The sequence below is a fragment of the Chroicocephalus ridibundus genome, chromosome 6 (assembly GCF_963924245.1).
Source record: "Chroicocephalus ridibundus chromosome 6, bChrRid1.1, whole genome shotgun sequence".
NCBI lineage: Eukaryota > Metazoa > Chordata > Aves > Charadriiformes > Laridae > Chroicocephalus > Chroicocephalus ridibundus.
Window position 1 is genome coordinate 44,152,528 of NC_086289.1, and position 22,831 is coordinate 44,175,358.

Genomic DNA, 22,831 nt, shown 5'->3' on the forward strand with positions numbered 1-22,831 from the left:
GAAGCCAGATGCAGACAGGCATACTGGAGCGGAGGGGAAGGAAACAGGGAAAGTTCAGACATAACTGGACATCCAGCAAGGCCTTGCATAGCCAACTGGCAGCCCCGTCTTCCAGGGAGCTGTCTGAAAGCAGAGATTTGTCTGAATCAGAAACTTCCATCCAAACACGCACGAACTTTGAGAAGGGTCAAGTCCAGATTGGTTCCAGCTGGTCTCCAGATCCTGATAAGAGAGTTCCTCCCCTGGGCCTCGAGAGCATCTGAATCCTGGGGCAGACGTTAAACTGACCTCTCCTTTCCAGGGTCTCCAAGATTTTTTACCCAGTTACTAGGTCATGAGCTTGCAGGAGGAGACCAACCCACTTTGGGATTGTTTGTTTCACTGTCCAGGGACTTTTTTCTTTCTTCAGGGAGCTCTGCGAAGCAATTTTTCAGGAGGGGAGGAGATTCAGCATGACTCAGTGGTGTTTAAGAAACAGGGGAGACAAACGAGGAGATCCTAGAGGTACTTCCTTTCTAAATAGCTCAGAGATTAGTAACGCTTTGCCATACCTGTAAATAGTTCACGCACGGACATGAATGCCAACAAGTGCTCTGGAAAGATGCACCTCGCTACCCCTTGTTTTCAAACTGCGTTTGTGATTTTTCAGCAACCACCTACTGAAGCCAAGAGAAAATAAAAAGATCCCTGACCTTTCACTGCTTTGATTTCCTAATAATTTGGACACCTTTAATCCTTGCCTCAATCCGCAGGGCACGGTTGTGTAACACAGCCACAGTCCAGGAAGGGCCTGGCACAAGAGAAGTGCTGGACCTAGAACATCCTCGATGCCCAAAAAAGCAGGAGGGGTGCAAAGAGGAAGGCTTGTCTGGGGGCTTACAACAGAATTAACCACATTTCTGCGGTGTCTGGGGAATCAGTCCATGCGTGGAAGGTTTTTGCTTGTCACCAAAATGGCCATGCAGAGTGGTCAGACAAGTTGGGCAGTGAACGCATGCACATTAATATTTGCTGTCACTGAGGTTGCAAAACAAAAGCAGACAGATCATTTCAGGACTTGGCCTCCTTATCTCCACCTACCACAGCCTATAAAATTGCATAAGAAAACAGGACTAGATAGGAAGAAGTTTGAGCTGGAAACCTGAAGAGAAATGAAGCAGATGCAGCAACTCCTAATGGCAAAGCTTCTCCAGGATGGGATCTTATGGTAATGGCAAAGTAGTTCTGAGCTTGTCCCAAACCCTGACTTCAGGTCCTACCCAATTTAGGCCAAAACAAGTTAAAATTAAGGAGGCTTCTTTTGTGGTTTGTCACATACTCTGTGATTATGGACACTCAAAAAGCTCATTCTACTGAAAGACTCAAGGATGTGCACCCTGTTGGAAAACTTCCTTGTTTAACACTTATAATTCCAGTATGCAAAAACTTAATGACTGAAAAAAAGAGGAAGATGTTCCCGTCGTGGTTTAGTGGTGACAAAAGGGTTAATCATCTCCCAACACTCCGGAGAGGGCCACGCGAAAAGTCATTTGAGTCCCAGCCTTCTAGGCTGCAAGAGCAGCGTGGTGGGGACAACCCCTGAAGAAACAGGGTCCCTGCAAAACGCTGGTGTGCAGCAGAAGAGACAAAGTGGCTCCAAAGTGCTTTTGATCTGTTGGAAACCCTCACTTTATTTTAAAAAAGTGAAGATTTTTTTTGTTTGGGAGACACGAGCATCTGCTTAGTGACTTCTCAGTGCAGGGGACAAGCAACGCGCTGGTGTCTTGCCAGGTAAGCAGCAAACAACATTAGGTCATTGCAAACAGTTCTCCTTGGGTTCCATCTGTCAGATAAGGACCGTATCACTGGCAAGATGTTTGTGATGACGAACTCTCCTTCAGTTAAGAAAAGCCAAATGTGAAGCTCATTAAGGAGAGAACCTGAGATGCCCTCCCTAGACCCTGCTGCCGTCAGTTGGTTCATCTCTCATTAGCTCAGGTCAAAATGAGCGGCGTGAAGAAGAAATGTCTCTGTCATGACATGTCAGACCTGTGGAGCCAACTGACTCCCAAGCGCAGAATCTGTTAGGGGCCACAGGGGTGGTTCTAGCTCCGAATGACCCACGACTAATTATGTGTGAGTGGCTGCATGCAGCCAAGGCATGCTCTGCAGCCTTCTCCGGGCTCAGCCTGCAGGAGACAAGCATGTCCTACAGCCTCACCTTCACCGGCTTTGGAGCAGGCCCTACTTAGTGGCCATTCAAATATGGTGCTGTCAAGGAAGAAGCACAGCACCTAATAGTGGTGTAGATTAAGATGAGATTAAAAGAAAAGCTGTGATTCAGAGGAATGACGCCATGGAAAACATCAAGGAAAATGAGATGGAATGTGCAGTCATTAGCAGATTGCTTTATTTATGGCTACTGGACACTGCTGTTGTGCCAAATCTTGAATTGCCTTATTTATGGCTACTGGACACTGCTGTTGTGACAAATCTTGAATTTATTAGGTGCCATGGATTTCTTCATTAAAATCACATTATCAAATTGTTATTTGTTGCAATTTGCAATGAACATCCCCTTAGCTATTTTTACTTTTGCTCTGTGTGTGTGTATGTATGATCTTGTAAAAACAGGGCAGTCTGTGGGGAGAGTGCACGTTTCTAGTTGCGCTTTTTAAATGGCACGGCCGATTTTCTCTGAGTTCACTCAGTTCTCTCCTCCATTTTGGCTTTGTGCTTCACCTCGCAGGCTGCACCGTAGTGGCTCCAAACACTTTCCCTCCCAGTTATTAACGTTAAGCTTACAAGCTTTAAGCAAGGATTTTCAGGTGTCTTTATAAAGCTCATGTTGGCTGCTAGGTGTTCCCAGGAGGCTGCAGATCCTGGAATCTTCCACCCTGGCAATGTGCCCAGCCCATCGCAACTGCGACCTCACCAAGATCTCAGTACTGGGATTTTGCAGCTGTTCAGAGTCTCCAGACACCACAGCAAATGGTTTCTGCTCTCTGAGTCAGGCAGTTGTTGCTTTAGTTGACACAGACCCCAACCCTTTAAGGTTTTCCCACTGTTCCTTACCAGAACCACCTTCAGAGTTGGTCTCCTTGAGATGGAGACAGATCAACGAGTGGAGGTTGGCGGCTGTGTCACTTGTCTTTAGTTTGCTAATGCCAAGGTTTTTGGCAGCTGGTCTTCAAGGAGGGCACGTGGAGGTGGCAAGGTAGGGGACAGCTGAGATCTCCAGAGCTGACGATCGGATCAGCAACCAGCTCTGCACATCAGCTGTATTACACAGAAATCACATTAACCCTCTTCTCTCACGGTATGTGATGCCGTGTGGGTCCAAATTGTATTCAAGTAGTTTTATGCTTCACAGGCTGCTGGATCACCACAATAGTTGAGCAAAGCTGATGGTGGCTGCAGAAGGACAGAAACAGCTAATCCCTGAGCCCTGCACCCCCAAACCATGCTCTCCTCTGACACATATTCGAGTGCTGGGGCACCCTACAGCAACCCGAGAGCTCAGACTCTGGCTTGTACGATTGTAACAAGCCATCAGAATTTTTACAGGTCTCCTCTCTCTTCTGACCAGATGTGACCATAGTAAGAGCATAGGTCCTTACCAAAGCAAGGTAGACATTGCTTTTCAGTGACATGCCCATTATCAATCCCTACAGGAAGATTTTTCAGTTTAGAAGCTCACAAGTACCTCACGTAGCCTACACTCTGTGCTGCTGTTTTGCATAACACTTCCCAGCCTGTCTGAACCTAGCCCTGGGCTCTCTCAGGTCTCTTTTGTCCTGGGGACAAATCTCTGAGAACTGCAGTATCAGCCTCATGTGTTGCTAAGTTGTGAGCGAGCAACCGGAGGCTGGTTGCAGTCAGGTTCATTAGTAGGTTTCACATCTTGCATGAAGCAAGACCAGGAGGTTTGCATTTGCTTTCATGATTTTTTTTTTTTTTTTGCTGTGATTTGGATCACTTGGGGAGGAACCTGGCTGCCAAAGCATGCCGAAACAGGCAATGCTTGGGACATTCAGGGCAGGGGGGAGTGCTGCTAAACCATCTCGGCAGGTATGATACTGCCCTGACCCCATGCAGCGCTCATCAGTTTGTAGGCCTTTATTTCGCCCCAGGACCTCATGAGATGAAAAGCACCAGTGCAGAGAGAGCTCTATGGTGACACCTCCCTTGAATGACCTCTCCTGCAGAGAATGACCTCTTCTGCAGGGTATCGCGGCCCCTGGGGAGCAGCAGTCCACGCCGGGACGCTGGATGTGCACTCACTTGCCTTCAGAAAGTGGCATCTCACAGACGCTGAGGTCCAGGGTGGAGGATGCTGAAAGGCCCGTCCTTTGTATATTGGGTCTTCACTTTGTCTTTCTCCAAGCAAAGGACTCTTACCAGGAGCTGCTCCCCACGGTAGAGGAATCTAAATAATCTCTCTAATTAGCTTTCTGACAAAATCAGGCTACTGGCTTCTCTGCCAACACACACACGCACACACACCCCTGGAGGGCTGGGTGCAGAGGTTTTGGGGGAAGATAAGATGCTGCTCTGTCGATCAGAAATGCTGCGAATAGCATTCTCTCTGCTGTTGTGGGGCTGTTATCTATTTCACCTCCCTTCCTGTGACTCTTCACCAGACCTTTCTGAGGATGGAAGGCACCTGGCCATGGCTCTCTAGGCTGCCATCCACAGACCAGCCGAAGCACATGCACACACCTGCCTTCAGCCGGATGAAAATTAGACATGTCATCTATTGCCAAAGAAGGTTTCTTCAGCACCAGAATAACTAAAACTTCCTTAAGATATGCAGGAGTGCTTCCAGATTGCAAAATGAAAATCATTGCCCGGAATCACTGCATTCAAAGTAGGGAAATATCCCTTTAAAGAAACCCATTGGCAATATAACTAAAGGCCCTAAGGCCAAGCTGATCTTCAACATAACTCCACTGAGTCAAGAGGAATACACCAGGGATTAAATTTGGCCTGATAGTGAAAAACACAGGCAAGTGAGAATGATTCCCAGAATCAAGCTGACCTGAAAAATGTAGTTAGATTTTGCCCTTAAAGGAATAATTTTCTTAATAATAATAGATAAAATTAAATGCTTGTCAAAATTATTACAAGCATATGGGGATGGGACGATCAACATTATATGAATTATTTCCTTCAATGGTTATATTTCTGGTTCATTCTTTAGCTGTTCTATAATTCCAAAGCTTGTAACCGTCCTACTGGCTCTTCTAGATTTACGACATGCCCTACTCATTCTTGGCTTGCTAGAGCCACAGACTGTGTGTTTTTGGTGCTAATCCCAGGTTTGCCACTGAGTTTCTATGGGATTTTGGTGATTTTTTTTTTACCCCAGTATCCTCCAACTCCATCTCTACTGGTACATCAACACGTGAATTGGTCCCTGGGCAATGTTAAGGATAAAATACATGGTTTTGTCTTCCTGGATTAGGCCCTTGGTCCTCAGTTTAATGTCTTGCAAGCATTACCAAGCAAGCATGACAGTTAGCACGAAGACAAAACTTTCTCAGAAGCAGCGCTTGCTTCTCGAGAGAGGAGAATGAATGACCACAGAATTAATCTCTTTCGAAGCTCTGTCCAAAACTCATTTGTTGTGTTTAACTTGTTCTCAGCAAGTCCTAAACACACACTTGGAAACAAAGAGTGGAAAACCCAACTGTAGCTGTTCACAAAAAACAAGCAAAACCAAAACAGGAGCAACTTGCCAATGTGCTAAAAAGACCGCGACCAACAAACCTCTATAAAATAATCAAGTTATTTCACTTACAGTATTGAAAAGGCAAAAAACAGAGAAGATAGATAGAAGCTTTTTTTTGATGTGTATCAGTTTGATAGTGGTTACTAAGAACTTCTAGGGTTTTTCATTTGCTTTCTTGCCCTCTTGTACCTTCCAAGAGGCAGCAGGCCTTTTAAATTATATTTTTCCTCCTCAGCTTTGTAGTTCTCAGTCCCAGAATTCATGGCTGCAAAGGAGGGCTGGAGTCTCCCTCCTGAGCCCCAGCACTTCAGGGATCCCCAACTATCACTCCCTCACCTCTGTGTTTAACTCGTGTTTGGCAAAGCACAGCTTGATCTCAATCAGGCCTCCTAGGAGGGAAGCCAGGTTGGATTTGATGGCATCAGGAAACGTGGAACCAATCCTGCCCCTGGAATGCATCCCAAAGACTAAGCACCTTCACTAATAAAATGCATGCTACTTTCTTGCTTGAAATTACCAGGCTGCAGTGTGCTTGTCATGGGCCTTTCCTGGGGTTAAAGACTTTTTTCCTACCACCGTTTCTTCCTGAAGGTGCTTACACATTTTAATGACATCATCTCTCCCTTAATTTCTGGATGAATTTAGCAGATTAAATTCTTCAAGTCTCTCAACATTTTTCTTTTCTTAAAGTGCAAAGATCAACAAAGGGGAAAATATTTGTGAGGTTAAGACCACCCGTGGAACCAGAACTGGTCCATACTTCAGCCTGAGGCTGCTCTCTTCATCCATCCAGAGCTCCTATTTTGCTGCAATATCACTCTGGAAACTCAGGTTGGGCTGCTTGTCTGCTCTGACCGACCTCAGTACCCCTTCCCAACTCCCTGCTCTGCTTTCCAGGATAAGGGGTTCTCCCTCTGCACCGGCCGGCTGCATCCCTGGCTCCTCGGCACAGGGCTCTGGCTGCCTGAGCTCACGCGCTCCGTCTGCGTCAGCCCGGTCACCCGGATCTCTCCACACCGCTGCCCTCACCTCTTCATCAGCCACCACTCCACCTGTCTGGTGTCATCTGCAGGTCTTGGCAGCAGTCATTGTGCCTCACCTTCCAGACGGTTGATAAAAGCATTGACAATTATTGGATGTCCCGTCAGTCCCCAAGGCCCTCCTCTGGGGATGCGCCCCGAGTGACTCCCCAGGGACCACTCATTTGGAAGAGCCTTAATCTCACTGCTCCCCAAGCCATGTATAGCGCATGCTATGATATCATATATTCTTATTTGTTAAGAGAATGTGCTAAGTCAACCACCTCCCCAAAATCTATCCCAGCCACAGAGTCATTTTTCCCAATTAAACTTTTAACCTCTCCAAAGAACATAATTAGATTTGTCTGAAAGGCCTGGTTTTCACTGAAAAAGGCTGAACTGACTGCTGCAATTAATAGTTGTAGCATTTAACTCTGCTCAGTTCAGTCCCCCAACAGTTTTTCCATGATGTTGTCCCAAACTGTTTTCATCCTATTGTGTAGTGCAGTTTTGCTTTAAAACCTTGTCACGCCCTTGTGATGTTGAAGATGCTGGGCCATGCTGGGAGATGCCTGGGATGGGGTGCCCAGTGCCTTCAGGAGACAAGAAACTCTTGGGAAGGTCTCAGGGTAGAGTCTCTCCTCTCCCATCTCCTCTCCTAAGTGGGCCAGGTATTGGTCTGAAACTGGTAGAAATGTGCTAGAGTGATGCAGCTACTGTTTACATGCAGAGGTGGGGTAGTCTGTGCTAGGAATAGCATGGGAATCTTTTGTTTTCCTTTTTTTAACCAGTTTTACCCCTCGTTAAGTGCTTTCAGACCCAGCCTCAGGCTGGATTTATTTTTGAAAGTCCATTTTTAGACACTGTGTCTTAAAGGAAGGGAAAAAAAAAAAAAAAAAAGAAAAGTCTGCCGAGCTTATTTTTAAAGAAGAAACTACACACACTCTGTCACAGTTTGTTCACTTCTCGGTATCCCACAAGATCCTCCCTGCCGTGATACCGGTATCTTGCTCCACTCCTCTTACCTACAGTTATACAACAACATTGGGGTGGTGGCTCTTCTGCTTTCTAGGCTGGAGCACGAAAAGCAATCATCTCACAAAATCACCTGAGACAGGAAAAGCCCACCTTGCAGTAACCCACCTGAACCTACAAGTTGCTGCACTGTTTGGCTAGCTAGTTTTTGTGTTCAGGAACGGGTGTAATGAAGGCTGGAGTGTCTTAAGCAGGTATCTGCCAGTGTTCAAACATCCAGGCTTTCTTCCTGGCTCTGATTTGATTCTCCTCGCTGTTATTTTTCCTTTCTAGATGCCCTGATAATGGGCCACTTTGAACTAACAGCCTCTCTTCTTGAATTTTTAAGCATTTACTGAGCAGCATTTAGTTAAGGGACCAGACAGAGATGTACACCAAAGAGGATGGGATATGGTGGGTTTGTGGTCAAAGCACAAGGCTCTGAATCAGGAAATGACCAGAATCAACTTCGAGAGATGGGTGCAACCCACAAAACTCAGTTCTGTATCTGCTCCTGCACCGAGCTCCAACTGGCCCTGAAGTTTAGGCTGATTTGGCCTGTGGACACTGCGTGGAGATCCCCTCTTCCTCCAAGTTCCTTGGACTTCCACAAAGCAAGTGCTGATTAAAGGCATTACCGAGCGTGCCAGATTGCAAAGAGGGTTCAGTGCAAAAGTAACCAACCGAATCGCTTCCCAACAGTGAAGGAGCTTGGAGGCTGTGGACATCACCTGGCTTGGAGGTGTTGTGAGAACTTTCTCGGCTTGTCTCCCAAGACGTGCTGCGCACGCACAGCCTTAGCTTGTCTCCGAGCTGGAGGGCAGCGGCCGCAAAGCTGATGGCATCCCTCTTCTCTGAGCTATCCGAGTGCATCAAGCTGGAACTATCCGCAAGGAGCAATAACAAATTCCCTCCCCGCTGAACAGCACCACAAAAGATGTACAGTATCTGATTCCCGTATGGCAATGTTAAAAACAGAAGGCAACATGTCTGGGAAAGCACCTGAGGCATACCTGAACAATAGAAATAATAGAGATGTAAGAAGAAGATAGATCCTTTCTTTTTTTTGATATATGCATGCCTTGTGATCGCTTAAAAAACAAACAAACACTTTTTTTTTCTGTCAAGAAGGAAACAGCCAGGCTGAATAGAAACACGGTCGGAGTGCTAGAGTGAAGGAGTTGAAATAGGTGGAAGGTTGGTAGCACGAGCAATGTGCCAGGCCTGTCTGCTCCTGATGTCTGTGTTGTGTGTCACGTGAGCACACAAATCCTTGGATTCCCTCTACATTTATTCAGATACCAGCAGACTGAGTGCATATCTACCTTGCCAGTGACTTGAAGGATTATTCTTAAGGGCTCAGGAGCATGAGGCTTGGGATATGTTTTTATGCATAGGTTTTATTTTAGGCCCTCTTAGGACAAGGTTCAAAAGGCTGACGTGAGGAAGAAGTGGCTGCCTTGTCTCACACGTTCCAGGAGCTAAACATCCTGCAGAAACCAAAGATGGGGAATGTTTTCTAAGATACCCATCCAAACATCAGTGAGATGGAGATACCACCCCGATGAGCAGCAGGCAGCTTCATGCAAGCATACCGGCTTCTGTCTCTCTGGTCTCACCCCGCCTGCATTTGTTCCTCCTTTGCCTGATGGCACATCTCCCCCACACAATGGCATGTAAAATCTAATCTCTACTGAAAGCTCTGCAGGGCAGGAACTCACACATTCAGATCCAAATAGGCTACTCATGCCTTTTTAATTTCACTGGATCAGAATAACAACAGCAAGGAAATAAAGTAACAGCCAAAGAATCAAGTCAGCGCAGTGAAACAGGTCCCTTCCCTGTTTTACAAGTTACATCCACACCACCCGATGGTGGCGGGAAGTCTTCTAGTCACAGCTGGCAAATCTTTTCTAACTAAACTGCTCGAAAACCTCTTAGCCACCAAGAAGTGCCGGTTGATGTCCACTATTTCCCAAAGCCGCATGGACTAGAGCATCCCTGTGAAGCATCCCAGGGCTCAGAGGTGGCCGGGGAGCTCCTCCACGCCGGCTGAGGGTCTGGGAAGAGCAAGCCCGGCATTGGTGCACTCCCACGCGCATCTGCACCCCCAGGCTGGCACCGTGCTGATCTCCGCAGCCATCAATCCTGCTGCCACCTGGATGACAGTTCTTGCACAAGACCCATGCCATTACATAAGGCTGGGGCTGTTTACAACTTCCCGCCCAGCGCACGCCCGCCGTGTGTTCATCAGGATGGTTCGTAGTCAGTCCTGGAGTAAACAAACGCAACTTCACCAGAAAACATGGGAGCCACACCTCTTTACTCCAGGTGTGCATTTTGGCCCACTATCTGTTTCTTCATAGTGATTAGTGACTGGTATTTGAGACAATTTCTTAACAAGAGTTGGGATCGGTGGTTTATCTCCTCATTAGCTTGGCAACACCATTAATTAAGGTTATGTCAACGGACATGATGCCACAGCAGATGGGTGTTATCAGCGGCAACAGCCTTCCAGGGTTTGGGCTCGCAGTCTGCCTCCTGCAAGTGAGCATCCTGCCCAAGGTGGGGACCTGCCCTTTCCCCACGCTGCCGCCGAGAGCCCGCCCCGCAGTAAATGCATTTTGAAGCAGGCTCCAGAAATCCCCTCAAAAGTCCCCGCTCTTCCACTGATCCCTGTATCCCAGTTGAAGAACCAGCTCAGAGCAAGGAACGAGAAGCATGCGTGGAGTTTTGGCAAGACAAAGCATGGGCACAGGGCTGTACCCTCGGCCATGCCCACCCCAAAAGCTGTGGTCCCCATGGTGTGGATTAGGTCCCCCACCTAACGTAGCTTTTGTTCAGCTGATTCTGCATTTTTAACTGTGAAAATTAGCATGTTATCAAGCGATGTGGTGGACCCTGTGCCATGGCATTAACAGCAGGACTGGATAGTTCAGTGCAAATGGGCTGGCAGGGCTAGAAGGAACGGCGTGAACCTGATGTTCCCTCTGGATTTAAACCGTGCACATCATGAGATCCATGAATCTGTTAATTTTGAGGCTTCAGAAGAGAAGAGTCAGTGTGTCCCGCTCACATGATGCACTTCGATGTAGTAGAAAACATGAAGACCTTTTCAAAAATGTCTTCTTTCTCCTTTTTTTACTCCAGGAGACGTATAGTTAAGTCAATCACACCCTTGGGTCAAGTCCTGCCCTGGTTCTGTGCAGAAGTCCCAATATATCCCAAAGACTCAGCGCACTTTAAATATATGACAACAGTAGCATGTGCTGGCCAGAAGAGATTTTAAAAAGCGGTCCTTCAAATGAATGCAGTTTTAGTTGTTTTCCTCGGTTGTTTGAGGTCACTGTTCCCCCGCCCTTGTTAATAAAGATGTGATTAATGACTTTTGGCAAAGCCGCTGCCTGAAAGAGCCAATGCTTTAGGAAAAGCAAAACCAGTTTTCAGGTATTTTCTTTAAGGTTCATCTCAGAAACACACAAATACGTTTCAAAGCATTTACAAAACACACTGACACCCCCCCGCCCCCGTCTCCACCCCCCTGCAAGACACTTCGCCATTCACAGCCTGCGTAATTATATTCCATCTACCTGGAAGAAAGTTCTTGCTGTGCCTTCAGCTGGAAATGTATCCCCCTCCGCACGGCGTGCGGCACCGGCGCTGGCACAGGGCAGTTATCACAGGGCTTCCTGGGGCGGCCGCACGGCACTAATGGCTTTGTGATTACTCTCCCCAGCCTGAGCAGTACCCAAAACTCCTGAGAGAGGCCCCCAAGTCCCTCTTTAAATATATCACAGCGGTAGGGGGAAAAAAAGAAAAGAAAATAAAAATTGAAATTGTTTCCTCCGAGAGTGCTGGTTTTGCTCACGTTTGGAAGCCTCCTTCTGCAGCCGGGAGGCTCAGAAATCCCGGCGGTTAAAAGCAAGGTGGCAGAAGCAGAGATTCTCACAGCCAGGCCCAGAGCAATGCAACGGGGATTTGGGGGAAAGCACCAAAAATCAGGGTGTTTATGAGAAGTGCGGTAGCAAATGTAACAATTTAAGCAGTGCTGCCTCTGCTGAGGAGCCACTTCTCACAAGGCCGTGTTTCTCACAACGGCTTGATGTGGTTTAGCTTTCCCAATCGGGTGATTTAAGTCTTTGTGTCGGTGAGGTTTAGCCTGCACCATGGGGGCCTGTACTGCCTTTGAGGGGGACAGAAAGGGTGTCTGAGAGAGGGTAACTCCTGCGTGGGGATAGGGGTAGGGAATAGGGATAGGGATAGGGATACCGATGTCGATGCCGATGCAGATGCAGATGTAGATGCAGATGCCCTGGGCCAGTGATGCTACCTGAAGGCTCATACATGGGGTGCCAAATCCATTCTATGAATTACCACCACTAGAGTTAGGTCCAAAGCAGAGGAGCTCATGTCTCAGCCCAGGAGGGTGCAAGACCCATGTGTCGCTAGTGTAAAGATCACATCAAGTCCTTAGTCCTTCATGCCAACCCTCATCCTGGCGGAGCTGAGCTCTGAGGATGTGAGCCAACCTGGGCAAGCACAGCATGGGCCAGGGCTTGCTCCCAGCCTCCATGGCAGCTGGATGGAGAGCTGGGGATGGCTCTGAGGTGCCTCAGTCCAGGCACGGGCACATCATGTGCCTCACACTCTGTTCCATGGGGCTGCTTTTGCAAGGGGACAGTTGTGCGGCTTTCCATGGGCAAGGGGTGGCCATGCCGTGAAATGTACTGGGCCCCCGGCGCGCAGCGCTTGGCACAACTGGTGTTTTTCCAGCTGCAGGAAACTGTACTGGGGAGATCCAGTTTGGATGAACCACTGACATTTTATAATCCAGTGGAAAGAAAGGAGTGAGGGCTCCAGTGTGAGCTTGTCTGCAAAGCTGACGCAAATCCTTTAAATTAGGAGGACACTCAGGCTAAGGGCTTACACAGAAATTCCCATTGCTGCGCGCTTTCCCCTGCAGGCACCAAGGAGGCTTAAAGCACTGCTAAACTCCAGGCAAGCAGGAGATGTGTCTGCGGGTGCTTGCCGCTGGATTTCTGGTCTGGCCCAGTCCATGCAGACAGAGAATTGGCAGCACTTACAATAAGATCCCGATCCATGTGCTGAAGTTTCCCCAAAATTGCTGTGGGTGGCTCTAATTATAACCTGTGTCCTACCGCCTCCCCTTTCTGTGAGTAGGAAGGATCCAAGCTTTCTTGTTACTCTAGCTGCCTGCCCGTTACCAGGTCGAGATTGCTGGTGGGATAAGGGCTTTCCATTTGTTTGTAGTACTGATGTCCTACTTGGCAACATGCGCCTCATTCCTTCAACCCTACAAAGGGAAGAGCCCCGAGCAAAGCAGGTTTGCAGCTGGCTTAGCAACACGGCTGCTCTGCATTCCTGTAAATTTCCAGGTTCAAGTGCAGTTTGCTTTTCTTTGTTGCCAAGCCAAGTGGACATCTCGGCCCCTCTCATCCCGCTGCCGAGCCTTGGGGAAGGCTGATGGGATCTGAGGGAGGCAGCGGCTCCGGAGGCAGGACCGGGGCCGCAGCGAGGCAAGTGGTTCCGTGATGCAGATGAAGGCGACCAAGAGCTGCACCATCCGCCCACCTCCCGACTTCCAAAGCAAAAGGGAAGCTTGCTCTTGAGGTCTGAGGTGAAGTGGTAAATACAGGTATAGATCCAAGTCCTCAGGGCTAGTCTGAGTTATTTGGCAGTCCAGCCAGTCGATACTTTCAACCTTGGATGTGACGACTCTTTTCTTTTTAGTATGTGGCTCATTCTTGGGTTCCCATTCCTTTATTCCACGTGGGGCTGGTGTTTCTTCATTGTTTTCTCCTGTGCATGACTGACACGAGCAGGAAGGAAATGTGGAAACTATAGAAACTGTTCTCCGTGCTGAGGGAAGGTGCCTCATATTCTTCTGAACCTGACCCCATTGTTTGCTGCTGGGCCTGCAGGCACGTTCTCTGGAAGGACCAGGGCATCGCACCCCGGTTCAGTCACCAGCCACCATGCAAGAGTAAAGGGCTGGCCCCGTTCCCACTCGAGTCTGCAGGAGTTTCACCCTTGATTTGATCGGCGGAGGAATCAGGCCCCTAGTTACACTATATAAATAGAAGGATTTGATTTCTGGCAGATGGATATCAAGTTGTTCTGAATTTTTCCCCTGATTTCATTAGGGAGGTGATTTGTGTTACAAGGAAAACTTGTTCTGAAGCTGTCATTATTTACCTGAAATGCATCTGCACTTTGAAGTAGGCTCTGGAAACACAAGCAGAATGAAATTGCCCATAAAGCAGAGGTGGAGAGGCTTTTTCTGAGGTTTCAGACTATTTGGTTCCTTCTACACTGGAATGCAAAATTAATGCCCTAAATTTAAACACTCACTAGGCTTTTTTTTTTGCATTCATGACTTGAGAAGAATGAATTCAGTCGTGAAAAGAAATGCAACTGACACATTTGGCATGCAAAACAACCATTGTTTTTGCCAGGGGGTTTCACGTGCACGTGTGTTTGTGTTTGTTTATCTGTAAAACAGCTCAAGAGCCTTCATGGAAGACATGAGCGGTGGAAACGTTGGCTTTTGCTGCCCAGAAGAAGTAAGCATCCATTTGTGTTCCTCAGTCCCTTTATGGATCATCCAGATCCTGCCCTAAGGATCCACCCGGCTGTATGCCGTTACAAAGACTTAACGTGATACAAGAACAGCCCCAAACCATTAAATGAAGTAATTTAACAACTAAATTTTCAGGCTGGTAACTTCTGTGAGCTCAGGCACAGAGCGCAGCTTTGTGTGCGCACCTTGTTTTGCTGCGCTGCTTTCTTCCCAAATGAATGGTGTGATAAAAGTAGCAGCAGCAGCAGCAGCAGCTTAGTGCAGAGCGCCTAAAAAAAGGTGTTTGTTTCCATCGCAGCGCTTAGCTCATTGTTCCTGCTGCTCGTCCTGTTGACTGCCTGCTCAGGAAGGCCACGTTCCCAGCAGCCAGGAGCTCCTGCCTGCTCCCCGCTGCTCTGACACCACGTTCCTAAAGTCACACTTTTTATCTCCAGTGTCCCCTTCTCCCTCTTTGTCGGAAGAGGTGGGTTTTTTTATTTCTCTGACAGGGATGCAGTGGGGACTTTTAAAACCTTTGGAAGCTGCTTCCAGTTCCTCAGATGGCAACAGAGAAACACAGTGGTATAACTGGTAGGAGATAAAGGGATGCTGACTTGCCAGCTCTCATGAGTCTGGCTTTCCTAAGCTGTGCGATAAATTATACCACCCTACACATTCTGGCCACTGGAGAGTTAACTGAAATTCCCTCGAGCGCTGTACTTGAATGAAAATGCCAGCAAGCGCTGGTATGATAATGTTTATATCTAAATCATTTTAGAGTCTTGGGATGAACGGGATCTCACAGAAGTGGAGGTTTGCTTTCCACTTCACTATTTTTCCCTGGGGCTGCTTTTTTTCCCAGAGACGGGACATGCAGGAGCAAACCCCTCTGGGCCCTGGGTGCTGCCAGCTCTCCAGACAGGGTCCCTGTCTACCTCTCCTGCCTCCTGTAGTCAGGGGCATAGGCTCGTATTGAAGGGCGAGAGATGAGTCAGTCTCCATGCTCAGGTTCTGTTCTGTGTGGCTTCCTGAAAGCAAGCATTGAATTATGCAGACCAATTTTGTTTTTTTTAATTTGCCCACCAGATCCGGAACTGAAACCATCAATTCATTTCACTGAAGACCATGTTCTCAACTCAAATCAGCAATAGCTAGCACCAGGTTTCTACCTACTGAATCAGCTGTCCTGGGTAGCATGGGAATGAAGGAACCTGTTTTGTGATGTGAGAGAGGTTTTTTCTTCAGAAAACAAGGTGAGAAGCTTCCCTAGAGACTCATTAGGGAAGTTTCCTGCTTTCCCTCATGCAGACATGGGTTTACAATAAATGTTGAGGCTCAAATCAGCAAGCTCTCCTTGCTCCACACTGTGGGATGAGTTCAAAAGAAAGTAGTGGTACTGATGATTCAACTTCGACAAAAGTCTCATTTGCGATGGCCTTGACGAACTTCTCTTACCTTCTATTTGCTGCAATTTCATCTTTATGTCCCTTCTTGGAGACACGTTAACCCCACAGTCATGTGCGGAGGTGGAACAGGGGAGGGATGACAGTGGGGAACATGGGGAAGGTCCACTTGAACATAGGATTTCCCATCCTGAGTCACACCACCTGATCAGCAAATGACTCCCATTGTCTTCAACTGTATGAATTTGAGATCTACTTCCCAGATCACAGGTCCATGTTACTATCCATTTCCATAGCCCCCTGTCATGTTGGCTGTGTTGAGAGCATCAGATAAGAGTATGGACCACAGGATGATGGCCATGGGAAGGCACTCCACCACGTACTGGTCTTGCTGTGGTGTGTCAATTAGGGACAGTGCTGCCCCAAGCTCCAGAAACACAAATTCTCAGTATCTGTTCTCATACCTTTCAGAACTGAACCAAAGTCCACTGAGATCAATGGAGTTTTCACACCGGCGACCATGAGTTTTGGATTCAGTTTCCTTAGATGAAAGTGTTAGGAATAGGCAGGAAATTATCCACTAGGAAATCTGTTTCAGTCACCCCCTTTTATGGCAGATGCTTTGGAAATGATTATGTGCTGTGTAAAGGAATATGGCCTTCTGAATTTATTCAGGCTAATCCTGAGCGAACCCAAAGCTTTTTTATACTGTTCAGGCTGTGCAAAGAGTCTTAATGCGCACAGAAATTAAGTTACAAGCAATTCAAGTTGCCTTTGTTCTGTCAGAACCATAGAAAGCAGAAAAACCTTGGTCTACACTGGTTTTCGTACTTGTGTGTTGGTCAATAGTGTGTTTTTCTTTAACTACTGCAGTTAGAGTGATAGAGTGAGCATTAGAGTGATAGGCAGACAGAGCGGTTCCCTAGGGCGGATGTAGTGATGGCTTTATTCAGGTATAATTTTTTCCCCTTCTCATAAAGGAATAAGCCCCACTCGTATAAACACCTCTATAGCACTACAATTCCAAGCACAGTAGGGAAGTTTCCTGCTTTCCCGCACGCAGACACGGGTTTACAATAAATGTTGAGGCCCAAATCAGCAAGCGTCTCCTTGCTCCACACTGTGGGATGAGTTCAAAAGAAAGTAGTTGCACAGATGATTCAACTTCGACAAAAATCTCATTTGTGATGGCCTTGATGAACTTTTCTTACCTTCTATTTGCTGCAATTTCATGTTATTTGCCACACATTTGAAAGGTTTCCAACTGACATCATAGGGCTTGGGTTTACCTTCAGAGGGTCATCTTTCAAAGAGTCTTCTCATCCCCACCACCAACTCAAGCCCTGTAAGTGAGAAGCAGCTCCTTAGGCAAAAACGGGTTGTTGCATGTAGATTGATTTTGGCCACTCTAAAAGCTCACTTGCTCACACACCTGCAAAACTCTTGAATAGAGTACCTTTGATAGGTCTTCCTTTTCTGTTCACAAGGATGTCCCCTCTGATATTTGTTTCAGTTTGGGGCTGAATTTTTTTCTCTCTAATTTAAATTGCAAACCCCTTGGGATAAGGAACCTTGACTCTTTTCTCTAAAAGCACCTAATCTAGCTGGGCTCTGTATAAATCACAGTTTCAGAGACAGCCATGAATTTTATCTTTTCCTTGTGGGGGGTGGGGTGTGGGGGGGTGAAGTGTAGCTATTGAAGTTGTCTTTGGCCACTCTATGCTGGAGATACCCTAGGTTTGAAAAAAAGCCAGGGTTTCAGTCTGTCTGTACAGGAGGCCAATCCAAAGTCCATCCACAAGTTCTCCACACCGTCTGTAAGCGGCTGCATGCTCAGCACTGAGCTCAGGTGACTTCCCGTGCCTTTACACGGAGAGGAGCCCAAACTCTCCCTGCTGATGCTGAGACAGGGCCGTGAGGGGTGAGGCTGACCAGTTTACCAAGAGGTCCAGGAGCTTTTCCAGGTGCTTTCAGACACATCTGACCCCCAGTGATGTGGACAGAAAGCCGATGGCATGGGAGGTACCATGGGCTCCAGCCTCCTCTCTGCCTGGTTTCTCAGGGGTACCCCAAGGGGCTGTGTTCAGAGGGGGGTTGTAAAAAGCCAGGTGCATTAGCTAGGATCAAGCAAGGCTGGGTGCAAAGCAAAGGGAGACCACAGTTTGCTTTCTCCCAACAGAAGGAGGGCTCCGTTTTGTCTTCCCACAGCCCTCACAGTTTCACTGCCTACGTGGCTGTTTCAGGACAGCCTCCCCAACCCATCTGAATCTCAGGAAGGGCAGTTAAAATTGTGCTTTTATTCCCCACTGTGGCATCTCCAGGCTTAGGACAATGCTGAGTCCATTGCTGCCGAAAGACCTCTGTGTTCCGGACATATGGACCGGATGCCAAAATCAACCTCCCTGTGTTCCCTTAACCTGAACATGCATTTATGGCTGGCTTCAGCCAGAAGATATCTGGCCCATGGTTAAAGTTAGGTGCCTGCTCCAGTTCCCCATCAAGATTCACCATCTGAACCATGGTGCTACTAAGTCAAAACAGCTCAAAATAAAAGTGCCGTCTACTAACAGTGAGAGGGATTTGTTTGGTATAAATTAGTTGGCAAATGATCCTGTACCTCAGATACATTTCAGAAAATCGTGACCTATTTCTGGATGACTTATGATGCCCACGTATGGCAAAATTCCTTCAATAAATCAGTTGTGATTAATTATTTCAATGATGCTATTATTATTATTATTATTATTATTATTATTATTATTATTATTATTATTATTATTATTATTATTATTATTATTATTACCTGGTTTGGCCACCTTAAATGTTCTGAGACAAGATGAAAGTACTGAAACTTCTAAGGCCTCCCTGCAGAGTTGCTATTGTAGGAGTGAAAAAGAGAAGAATGGATCAGTTTTTAGTAAAACCCATGGTTTATGTAAAGCATCTGATTCAAAACCTATTTTCTATGTAGCCTTTTCTTGCAGACTGAAATAGTAGGCTGCATTCAAACTAGACTTTGAGCTCAGTGAAAAGGAAACGCTGATGAAAATCACGACTCAAACACCCTTGCATCATTTAATTCTATTTGTTTTATTGGTGAGATACAACCCAGGCCCTGTTCCACCACTGTAGAAGAAAACTTGGTGGAGGGCAGAAGGCCAGCCTCGGACTTAGGCAGCTGCTGGACCGCAGTCAAACACAAGAGGTGGAATTTGGACCAGACCAAAGTCCACAGGGACTTTGCCATCAGCTTCCACGGGGCCAGATTTCAACTTCGTGACCACTTCAAGCGCAGCCCTGCAGAAAGGAATACGTTTCTGTCCATAAAACAGGCGTCTGTTGCAGGGTTCAAGTTCTCCCAAGGGCAGCCCCTCTTTTCCTCTTTGCATCCACCCCAAGTGATGGAGAGCAGCCACACACCAGGTGCTGGGCAAAATCCATGCCCCACTTCTCTGCGTGTGGATGGTGGGGTTCCCCTCTTTTCAAACCACCCACGCAGAGTTCATGACATCTTTCCTGGCTGCCCCAAGGGTTTGTGTTGTACTTGCGTGACTTTTGCGTCTTGGTATCTCTGCAGCAATGGCAGCTTCTGAAAAGCATTTCAAAGATTAGCACCCGGGAGGCTTTTGGTTAACAGGCCATCATCATTTGGGAGAAATGAAGCTATGAGGCAAACTCCACGTGCAGTGAGCATGCACACATGCTTGAGCCACAGAGCTAAAGTGGCACAAGCAGACATCTCTGCAGAAATCACCGTCCCGCTCTCATTTCTACGATCTCTAAGTAGCTTCCCATTTTCTATATATGAAAAGAAATATTTATAGGTATCGGGGAAGTGGTGACACAAACTCAACCTAGAATGCCTTGCAGCAGAAAAGAGACAAAGTTCCTTGTTGGGGCTGGTGGACAAACCCCATTATTTGGTCTGGCTCTGTTCCTCACGTGAGCGGTGTCATGGTACTGGAGGTGCTCAACTCAAGGGAAGGCTGTCACCACGCTACACTGTGGCATCTCCAGGCTTAGGACAATGCTGAGTCCATTGCTGCCGAAAGACCTCTGTCTTTCATCACACTGTGATGGTGAGATATTGCATCCTAGGAGGAAGGAGCCTGGCACTGAGCAGTCACAGCAAAAAGGTACCTCTCTGAAGCTGAAGCCAACACGGGAGAAGCTACCCAATATTCGTGAAAGACGCTAAGCCTACAATGCCTGATGAAATAAGGATCAGTGTAATTGTATCTTATGCTGCTGAAGTATATCAAAAAGCAACACAGAGACACTAAGCATTGCATTACCACTGCACCCTTCAGTGGCTACAGCTAACAGCTTATCTTTATTTCCATGCTGACAGCACCAAGCACGTTGATTTATTTTCTGTGCTGTCTTAAATATCAGAGCAGATATGCATATCCTAGAGTCCGAGGCATGGGATACAGCAGACGAGCTAAATGCATGCTGAACCAAAGCCGCCTCTTGATTCACTTTGACTTACCTGCATGTTTGCTAAGTGAAGCTCTTCAGAGCGTTTGTGAGCCGGCATCCACCAAGGGTCTTTGCATGTGGCAACAGTGATTTGCTGACGTGGCTCAGCTAAGCCACAATTGCACTGATCATTTCCTACTCCCCTTTCTTGAACTCTTCTTGTCGTACACTTAACAAATATTGCTCCCAATCAAGAAACGTGTGTGATTAGCAGATTTAGACAGAAGATTAGTTTCATATTATTTGCCTTCTGGTTCTGAAGCTCCGTGGAGGACATGTTTTCAAGCTTTCTCTTCAACCACAAGATTTAGAAACTTACTTTTCTACTTTTTTGTTTTGTAAAGAAAGATGAGATTCTCATGTAATCACCTGCCTCCGGCAGCTGGGGCTTAAAATACAGGACCAAATATGGTTTGAAGTGGAAACAATGAATGATCAGCTTTTCTCACATGAGTAGTCCCTTTGAAGGCTAAGTGTCTATACTCGTGAGCAAATTTACGTGTATATATGAGAGCTTGCAGAACCAGAACATGAACAAAATATAAAACTTACTTATCCTAGAAATACAAACCTTGTCTAAACTTTTTGTTTCGTAGTTCGGGGAAATACCCTTTTTCCTAAACTAAACATATTTCTAATCTTTTTTTCCTTTCCTTTGTTAAAATACCTGCTTAGATACAGATGTCTTGTAAGCCCTACTGTTTTAAGTCTTTCCTTAAATATTTCAGTAAATATTAAGAAAGCTTAAGGCAATAACAGAAGTTTATGACTTTTTAAAAGAGCTTGTTCCTTTCCCTCCCACATTATGTTTTTTTTTAAAAAGTCACATAACCTACATCTTTATCTGCTCCAGTCTGAAGGTTTCTATTTATAGTTTTTGGTTATGAATGTTTTTTCCTATGAAAAGGTCAGACCTCGCACATATACAATGGTGGAAAGCCCTGCTTATTAAAAAGCAGGCAGATGGATTTGTTAAAAAGAGCTTATTTCATAATGCAGCTGCTGTGAAAGGAGGCTGCTTTAGCAGAAACATCCTCATGCCGCTTTATGAGAAAAACAGGTAAAGGAGTTCTGTTTTGTGGCTAAGTAATTTTTCCTTTCCCAGCCTCCATCCTCACATAAGCGGCACGTTCTTTACCTCTATTTACATGCTTTGTCCTGCACCCACACAGACACACACACACGCATATGCACAACCGTACACTCACACTCACTCGCCCCATTTTTCCCACCCTTGCTGCCCTGGAAAGGCTGGAGGAGGGGATGGTGCACCATTTCAGCATCTCCTGCATGGACTCTGGACTGCTACCCAGGGCTCACCCAGCACCAGCCACACTCAGCTTCTCTTGTCCAAAGCAGATTGAGAGTTCCCTTAGTCGGTACTGGAGATTCGGGGTAGCCTGAGAGGTGGGTCCTGGCCCTGGGGATGGGGTCTGCAGGCCAGGACCCCACCTGGCCAAGGCGGTTCCTGCTCAGGGCGACGTGGGATGGGGTGGGTGTCAACTGACAGAAGTCCTTCCCCAGCACTGCCCAGCACAGGGTGCTGCTTCGGAGGATGGGATCACCCAGAGTTTCAGACCTTGACAACAGGATAACAGCAGCCCGCAACCACCTGCATGATGAATGACCAGGCAAGACCTCCCTCATTCAGTGATGGTAAAAAGGAGAGATCTCGGCTGCTTTGTTCTAGCCTTGAGTAAGGAGCTTTGATTAGCTGAAGGAAAACCACTTCATCCCAAAAGCTTTTGTCTCTCTCCTTCTTCCTCTCTGAAGCATCCTAACCACTCCCCACACCTGCAGCACCCTGGGGTGCTGGAAACAGTGCACGTAGCCTCACATTTCCTAAAAACTTGTGTTATTAAGGAAGGCCTCTCCCATGCTTCATGAAATCATATGCAAAAACCCAAACTCTTTTAAATTCAACTTTGAAAATATCCACTTATCACTGATTCCTGGCTACTTTGTACAGAATTGGGCCCCACACTGTGACCAGTCTCTTCTGCTTTGAAAGAGCAGCCTGTGCAGGAGGGGATGGGGTTGCTGCTAAATGCATAGGGTGTCCTCCTCCAGCCTCCAAGGGCACATCCCTCTCAGGGTTTAATTTCCGGGGAAGCATTGCAGCATGTTAACTCTGAAAGGCTTTATGTGCACCAGCTCCTGCTCAGCAGCACTCCCAAACAAGTTGTCCCCAGGATTTTAAATTCAGGGGTCCGCCTGCGCAGGAAATAACTTGTCTTATTAGTGTTTCCACCACTGCTGCAACCTGTCGTGTCAATCCTGTGAGGAAAAAGGAGAATGGATTCACCAAAAACCACCTTCTCTTTCCCTACAGTGGCCTTGGCCCAGCATCTCTGGGCTTATGCGTCAGCTTCTTCTGCTACCATGCAGCAATACTACCGCGGATGCCTCCTCCACAGTGCCCTCCCATGAGGTGCCAGCCCTGCTCCTGGTCTCAATAGCTGCATGGGAAGTGACAGCAGTGGCCAGGACTCCCCTGACAGGCACAGCCTGCCCCAGGGAGGTGGTAGGTCGCATCAGCCCCACTCAGCATCACTGACCTCCCTGTCACACAGCTGGGGACAGTCACGTGGTTGGGCAGCTCCATCCACCCTTCACATCT